General features: G+C 37.4%; 1 pseudogene; it reads left to right on the plus strand.

The window, feature by feature from the left end:
- The window catches only part of LOC102822176, a 16,341-nt pseudogene extending 12,194 nt beyond the window's left edge, over nucleotides 1-4,147 (plus strand).
- Nucleotides 4,148-7,474: the final 3,327 nt, after the last annotated feature.

A 7,474-nucleotide genomic window follows, 5' to 3' on the forward strand; every position in this document is an offset into this window, starting at 1 on the left:
ATATATAGAGAGAGAGAGAGCTCTAGTAGCATAGTGGTTATGAATCGGGCTGCGAACTGCAAGGTCAGCAGTCCAAAACTACTAGCTGTTCTACGGGAGAAAGATGAGGCTTTCTACTCCCATAAAGATTTACAGCCTCGGAAACCCTGTACAGGGTCGCTATGAGTCGGAACTGACCTCCACAGCACATAACCACCACCACCAGTTATATATTTAGGCATGTAAGCTGAACAGGCATGGGAAAGAGAATGCGACTATACCCATAAAATAGATAGATAGAGAGAGAGAGATTTAACAGAAGATATTTCTACATATGTGTTTACATGTGTTGCAAATTTGTCCATGCATAAAATACAGAATACAGGGAACAAAGTTGTGACAACTTAGCCATAACCAAACATCTTCAGGGAATAAGTCACTGGAGCTGGGGGCTCAGGACCATAGTCTTGGGAGACATTAAGAGTCAAGTGGCACAGTGTAATTCACAAAGAAAATGTTCTACATCCTACTTTGGTGGAAAGTGACTGGAGTCTTAAAAGCTTCTAAGTGGTGATCTAAGGTACAATTATTGGTCTATCTCGTCCAAAGCAAAGAATAGTGAAGAAAATCAAGGACACATGGAAACAATTAGTCCAAAGGTCTAATGAACTATGTGAACATCATTCTTCAAGACCCTGAGACTAGATGGTGCCTGGGTGCCACTACCAACTGCTTTGAAAGGTATCACATTAGAAGGTCCTGGACAGAATAGGAGAAAATACAACAAAACTCAAGATAATAAAAATGGATTAGACTTACTGGTCAGATAAATATTGGTGGAAACCTGAGACCATGGCCCTTTGTTACCCTTTGAGCTTGAAACTGAACTCATCCGTGTGACTCAATTTTCAGCCAAACAATAGATAGATATATATGGCGGAACAACAACACTAGTGAAATATGCTCACCATAGAATGGTCAACCATTTATCCAAGGTAACATTGGTCCAAGGACAAAATTAAGACGGGATGGGAAAGAAGGAAAAATGGAAACAAGACACAGGGAGAAGTGGGAGAAGTGATGTTACATTAAGGGGATGGCAATTGTTGATATGAAACAAAGTATATGACGTGTTAATCTGCTTTTTAAACCACCACTCAATTCACAACAAAAAGCTTCAACAACAAAAAAAAAAAATGCACCCTTGTAAATAAGGTGAACATAAATATAATGAGCATAAATGATTAGATTAAGTTAAAAAGTTCTGGTATAGCCTAGCCATGCATATACTATACATATCTCATGATATTTCTAGAAGTGAATTTTGGCCTCATTTACCCTTATTGTGCATAGGATTGCTATGAGTCGGTACCGACTTGATGGCACCTAACAACAATAGTCTGAAAATGTTACTTTTAATTATATTTGTATAATAAAGGTTGTTGTTGTTAAGTGTTATGTAGTCTTTTACAACTCATTGGTTGGTTGAAGTCAGTACCATGAAGTCAGTTCATTCACAACTACCCTGTATAGAGCTTCTGAGGCTGTAAATCTTTACAGGAGCAGGGAATATCCTTTTTCTCCCATGGAGTTGCTGGTGAATTCAAAGTACTGACCTTGTGGTTAGCAGCCCACTGTGTAACCCATTACACCACTAAGGCCATCAAAAAAAAAGTGAAGGAAAATCAGAGACACATAGAAACAATTATTCCAAAGAACTAATGGACCACTCAAACCTTAGCATTCATGACCCTGACACCAGAACTAGATGACTAGATGGTATCATCTACCATATCTACTTCTCTGAAAAGGATCATATTATAAGGTCCTAGGTAGAGTTGGAGAAAAATATGTGGAACAAAATTTAAAAACATCAAATAGACCAGTCTTACTGGTTTGATAGGACTGGTGGTGGTGGCTGTGTGCCGTGGAGTTGGTTCCAACTCATAGTGACCCTGTACAGTGTTTCCGAGACGGGAGCAGAGCACCACATCTTTCTCCCGCATAACAACTGGTAGTTTCAAACTGCTGACCTTACAGTTGGCAGCCTGATTTGTAACCACTACACTACCAGAGCTCCCTGGATAGGACTGGTAGAACTCCTTAATCACCCTTCAGGTTTGAAACTGAAATCACTCCCGTAGCTCTATTTTTTGTCATACAACAGACAGGTCGATAAGGGGAACAATGACAGTAGTGAGATACTCTCACACCTTAGAATAATCAACCATTTCAAATTTTAAAGGGTACCATTTACTTAAGGACAAAGTGTATAATGAATAGGAAAGAGGGAGGAATGGAAATGAGAAACACAGGATGGAAGTGGGATGAATGATGTTACATTGTGGAGACTGCAATCACTGACATGAAAAGAATGTGTATAAATTAATGAATGAAAAGTTGATACAAACCTTTCCACAATTCACAATAGAAAGTCTTTTTTTTGTGGAGGATATGTCAATAAGCCGCTTAATATTTTGATATTTTTATTTAATAACGTTTCTATGATTTTGGAATGATACGTTTTTACTTACCCTCATGTGTATGTGAATATATAAGCACATATATACATATATGCATACATACATGCTGGTGGTAGAGAGGTTGTGTGCTGAAGAGGCGGTTCTAACTCATAGCAACTCTGTACAGGGTTTCCAAGGCTGTGAATTTTTATGAGAACAAAAAGCCAAATGTTTCTCACCTGGAGTTGTTGATAGATTTGAACCATTCAGTTGGCAGCCCAACTCATAACCCACTATGCTCTAGGGCTCCTTAACATACATGCAAAACCTATATAAATATTTTATATTATGAATGTTTTCCACTCATCCTGTCACTGCTAAATAGAAAAAGATGTTAATAGACTGATAATGTTATTCTGTGTAACTACACTGAATTGTGTCAATTCCAATGGCAGATGAATCAATGGAATATGGAAATTATTGAACAGCATCATGAATACCACAGACAAGTAAAAGATCACTTAGTAATGGTTGCAGCTCTCCCAGCATGGGCACGGGCACAGGCACTGGACATGGCTGTGGTTTCCCTCATGACTTTGTTTGCTGCCTGACTTCTCTGGTGGGCACAGAGCTGCTGCTTCTGCCATCACTCCCTCTACCTTTCAGCAGTACAAAATGAAGCTGTGGTCATCTCTGGAAGGAAACTTGCTCAGCAGATCAAGCAAGAATTTCACCAGGAGGTGGAACATTGGGTGGCATTGGACAACAAACAGCCATACCTGAGTGTGGTTCTGATAGGAGAGAATCCTCCAAGTCATTCTTATGTCCTCAACAAAACCAGGGCTGCTGCAGATGTGGGAATCATCAGTGAAACAATTTTGAAACTAGCTTCCATTTCTGAGGAAGAACTGTTGAATTTAATCAATAAACTCAACAAAGATGACAATGTAAATGGCCTCCTTGTTCAGCTTCCTCTTCCAGAGCACATCGACAAGAGAAAGGTCTGCAAAGCTGTTACTCCAGACAAGAATGTCGATGGCTTTCATGTAATGAATGTGGGAAGAATGTGTTTGGACCAGTATCCCATGATACCTGTGATTCCATGGGATATGTGGAAAATAATTAAGTGAACAGGAAGTCCAACCCTAAGTTGCTGGATGATCAAAAAATATTGGGATGCCTATTGCAATGTTGCTGCACACAGATAGGGCACATGTCCATCCTGGAGATGATGCCACTGTTACAATATTTCATCGGTACACTCCCAAAAAGCAGTTGAAGAAACATGCAATACTTGCGGATATTGTGGTCCCCGATGCAGGCATTCCCAATCTGTTCATTGCAGATATGATCAAGGAAGGCTCAGCTGTCATTGACGTGGGGATAAATAGAGTTCAAGATCCAATGACTTCTAAATCCAAGTTTGTTAGGAATTTCGATTTTGGAGTCCAGAAGAAACCCAGGAACATCATTCTGGTTCCTGGACGTGTCGGTCCCATGACAGTGGCGATGCTAATGAAGAATATCATCATTGCTGAAACAAAACAAAACAAAACAACAACAACAACAAAAAAAAAAAACTGCTGAGGCCTGAAGAGCAAGAAGTGAAATCTGAAGAGCATGGAGTAGCAACCAAATTAATTGTTGTATTATCTGGTTCATCAGTAGCACACCAAGCCAGTTCAAGAAGTAAAACAGGCCAATAGAATTGCAATATTCTTTATTTATTGTTCAGAAAGGATTTAAAATGATGCTTTATATTTATTGAAAACTGCAATGGGTAAATGTTTGTACACATAATTTTGCAATACCTCACAGGTGAGCACTCCAGTGTCATGCTGAGTCATAGGATCTAGCCATGAGTAGCCATTAACCAAGTGATTAACATGGGGTCATGTCACATTGAGAATGGATGTTGAACTCTGTCAAGTCACTTCAGTTGTTAAAATTTGCCTTTTCTAGGATAGCATTTCCCAAGTGCTACTCCAATAAGCAGTTCAAAACTACCAGCTGTTCCGCGGGAGAAAAATGAGGCTTTCTGCTCCCGTAAAGATTTACATCCTTGAAAACCCTGTACAGAGTCACTATGAGTCAGAACTGACTCCACAGCACACAACAACAACAACAACTCCAATAAGAGTTGATACTTTAGGTTCCACACCTACTGAGTTCAACTAGCCAAAACCAAAGGAAAAATGGTGCTGTAGAAAATTATGGAAAAGATAAAGAAATAGAAATGATAGTTGTTGTTAGGTGCCATCAAGATAGTAAAATTGTTAGGTGCCATCAAGATAATAAAAAATATTATCCTTATTTACTATTGACTCATAACCAGGTTTATCTAAAAAAAAATTGAATTGGGTGGGAAAGAGACATGTTAATAGTACTCCTAAACTGTCATATTACAGATTAGTTATTTGGAAAATGTCTTGGATTGTTATATTTGTTACTAGCTCTTGTTTTATGTATGTTACTATTCAGTGAGGTGTCCCATTTTAGTTTTCCATAACTGAGAGGATTATCATATGTGTTGTCATATTTGGCTTTAAACTGTCTTGTTAAATATTTGTACTACTAAAGGGTATCTATGTGGTTTCTTGTTATATCTTGAAACCTATTTTTGAAAAGCAAAATATATACATTGTTGGGATTGATAATCATTAGGCAGCCTATATAGTATGTAACTTATTTTTCCACCAAAGAATTGTCATTAGTTTCCCGTTTTTCTCTGATGTACCTCTTGGCTTTCCTGAAAGGTTTTTAAGAGTTTACATTAATAATATATAATTTAACCAAACTTTGATTAAAGCTTTTAAATTTTTATTTTATTTTTTTAAACAAAACACTTCTGTCTGGTAAAAAAAAAAAAAAAAGTTGAAACAGTACCTCAACAAAGGGCTGTCAGAAATTCAAGCTGAATTCTAAGAGGACATGAAACAAGGGATATCATTGCTAATGTCAGATAGATCTTGGCTAAAAGCAAAGGATACCTGAAAGATGTTTACTTGTATTCTATTGTGTATACAAAGGTATTCAACTGTGTGGATCATACCAAACTATGGATAACATTGCAAAAAATGGGAAATCCAGATCACTTAACTGTACTCATGAGAAACATGTACATAGACCAAAAGGCAGAATTTGAACAAAGCAAAGGGATACTGAATAGTTTAAAATCAGGAAAAGAGTATGTCAGTGTCGTGCCCTTTCACCATACTTATTCAATCTGTATGTTTAGCAGATTATATGAGAAATTGGATTATTGCATGAAAAAGAATTTGGCATCAAGATAGAAGGAAGAGTCATTAATAACTTGTGGTTTAGAGATGACACAAGAGTGCTTGCTGAAAGTGAAGAGGACTTGAAGTACTTACTGATGAAGACCAAAACCTACAGTCGTCAGTCTCAACGTCAAGAAAACGAAAATCTTCACAAATGGACCAACAAATAATACCATGATAAATAGAGAGAAAAGATTCAAGTTGTTGAAGAGTCATTTTCTTTAGATCCACAATTAACCCTTATGAAAGCAGCAGTCAAGAAACCTAAGGATGTATTGTATTAGGCAAATCTGCTGGGGCAAAAAAAATATCTTTAAAATATGAAAGAATGAAAAGATTACTTTGAGAACTAAGGTACGCCTAACCAAACCATGGTATTTTCATTTGCCTCATATGCATGTTAAAATTGAAAAATGAATAGGGAAGACCACAGAAGAATCAATGCATTTAAATTACGGTGTTGGGGAAGAATATTGAGAGCAATTTGGACTGCCCAAAGAACAAACTGTATAGGAAGAAATATAGTCAGACTGCTCCTTAGAAGCCAGAATGGTAAGATTTCATCTCTCATACTTTGGACATGTTGCCAGGAGAGAACAGTCCCTGGAGAAAGACATCATGCTTAGTAAAGTGAAGGGTTAGTGAAAAAGAAGAATACTCCCAATGAGATGGATTGACACAGTGGCACAACACAAAGGCACCAATAGGCTCAGCCAAAGCCACCATTGTGAGGATGGTGCAAGACCCAGCAGCGCTTCGTTCTGTTGAGCATATGATCTCTATGAGTCAGAACCAACTGGTGGGCACCTGTCAACAACAACTACACTGAACTCCAGAAACTCTCTAAGTAATGATTCAGATGGCAAGATTTTAAAGAAATATAACAAATATTTTAGTGGAGGTAATTCGAATCCAACAGCCACTCCTCGGGAGAAATATTTACAGCCTCAGAAACCCTATACAGAAACTACCACCACCACTCACTGAAAAAGTTAACTCACTTTTGACATACAAAACTTAGAAGAATGTTGAGAATATTTTCAAGAATCTTAAGAAAGAAGAATGACAATACAGTGCTAATATTAGATCATTAAAATTAGGCCAGAATAAATTCTGAAGAAAATATATTTTACCACAGTGGGATTTATTTTATCCACTAGATACAAAACTTTTATATTATTTAAGTTCTTTTTTTTACTTCCTCACAAAAGAAAATGTTCACTTTTTTGTTGTTTGTTGTTTTTGTTTTCTGGGTGTTTTTCCCCCTAAATATCCCTGGATATTGATTATATGGCTGAAATATGTTTCCTTTCCCTGGAGAAATCTTGGTTTTATATTATGTAGGACCATTAATAATTAGCTATGAATTCATGAGACACAGACACATACTTTTTTCACATGCTTCTTATTTTTCTAGTTCCTCTCCCAAGGTATCTAATTACAGAATGTAAAAGCCTGGGAGATCCACCAGCCCATAGGCATAAAATCTCTGGAAATACCAACCAAAGATAAAATAGAAAGACTGCAACATACACTTAATTTAGAGTATGTTTTTCTTATACATGGTACTTGAAGCATTTCTTTCTACTCTCAAAATCTCATTGACATCATCTTCCAAACATCTCCCCTGACGAGACTCTTGGCAATCTTTGCAAAGTCAATTCTACAAAATGGGGTACATTTCTCAGTAGAGGTCCAGGGAATCCACACTTTGAGACCAATGAGGAGAAGAAAGGGCATAGCTGATCTTTG

This window comes from Chrysochloris asiatica, unplaced genomic scaffold (genome assembly GCF_000296735.1).
Source record: "Chrysochloris asiatica unplaced genomic scaffold, ChrAsi1.0 scaffold00444, whole genome shotgun sequence".
Lineage (NCBI taxonomy): Eukaryota > Metazoa > Chordata > Mammalia > Afrosoricida > Chrysochloridae > Chrysochloris > Chrysochloris asiatica.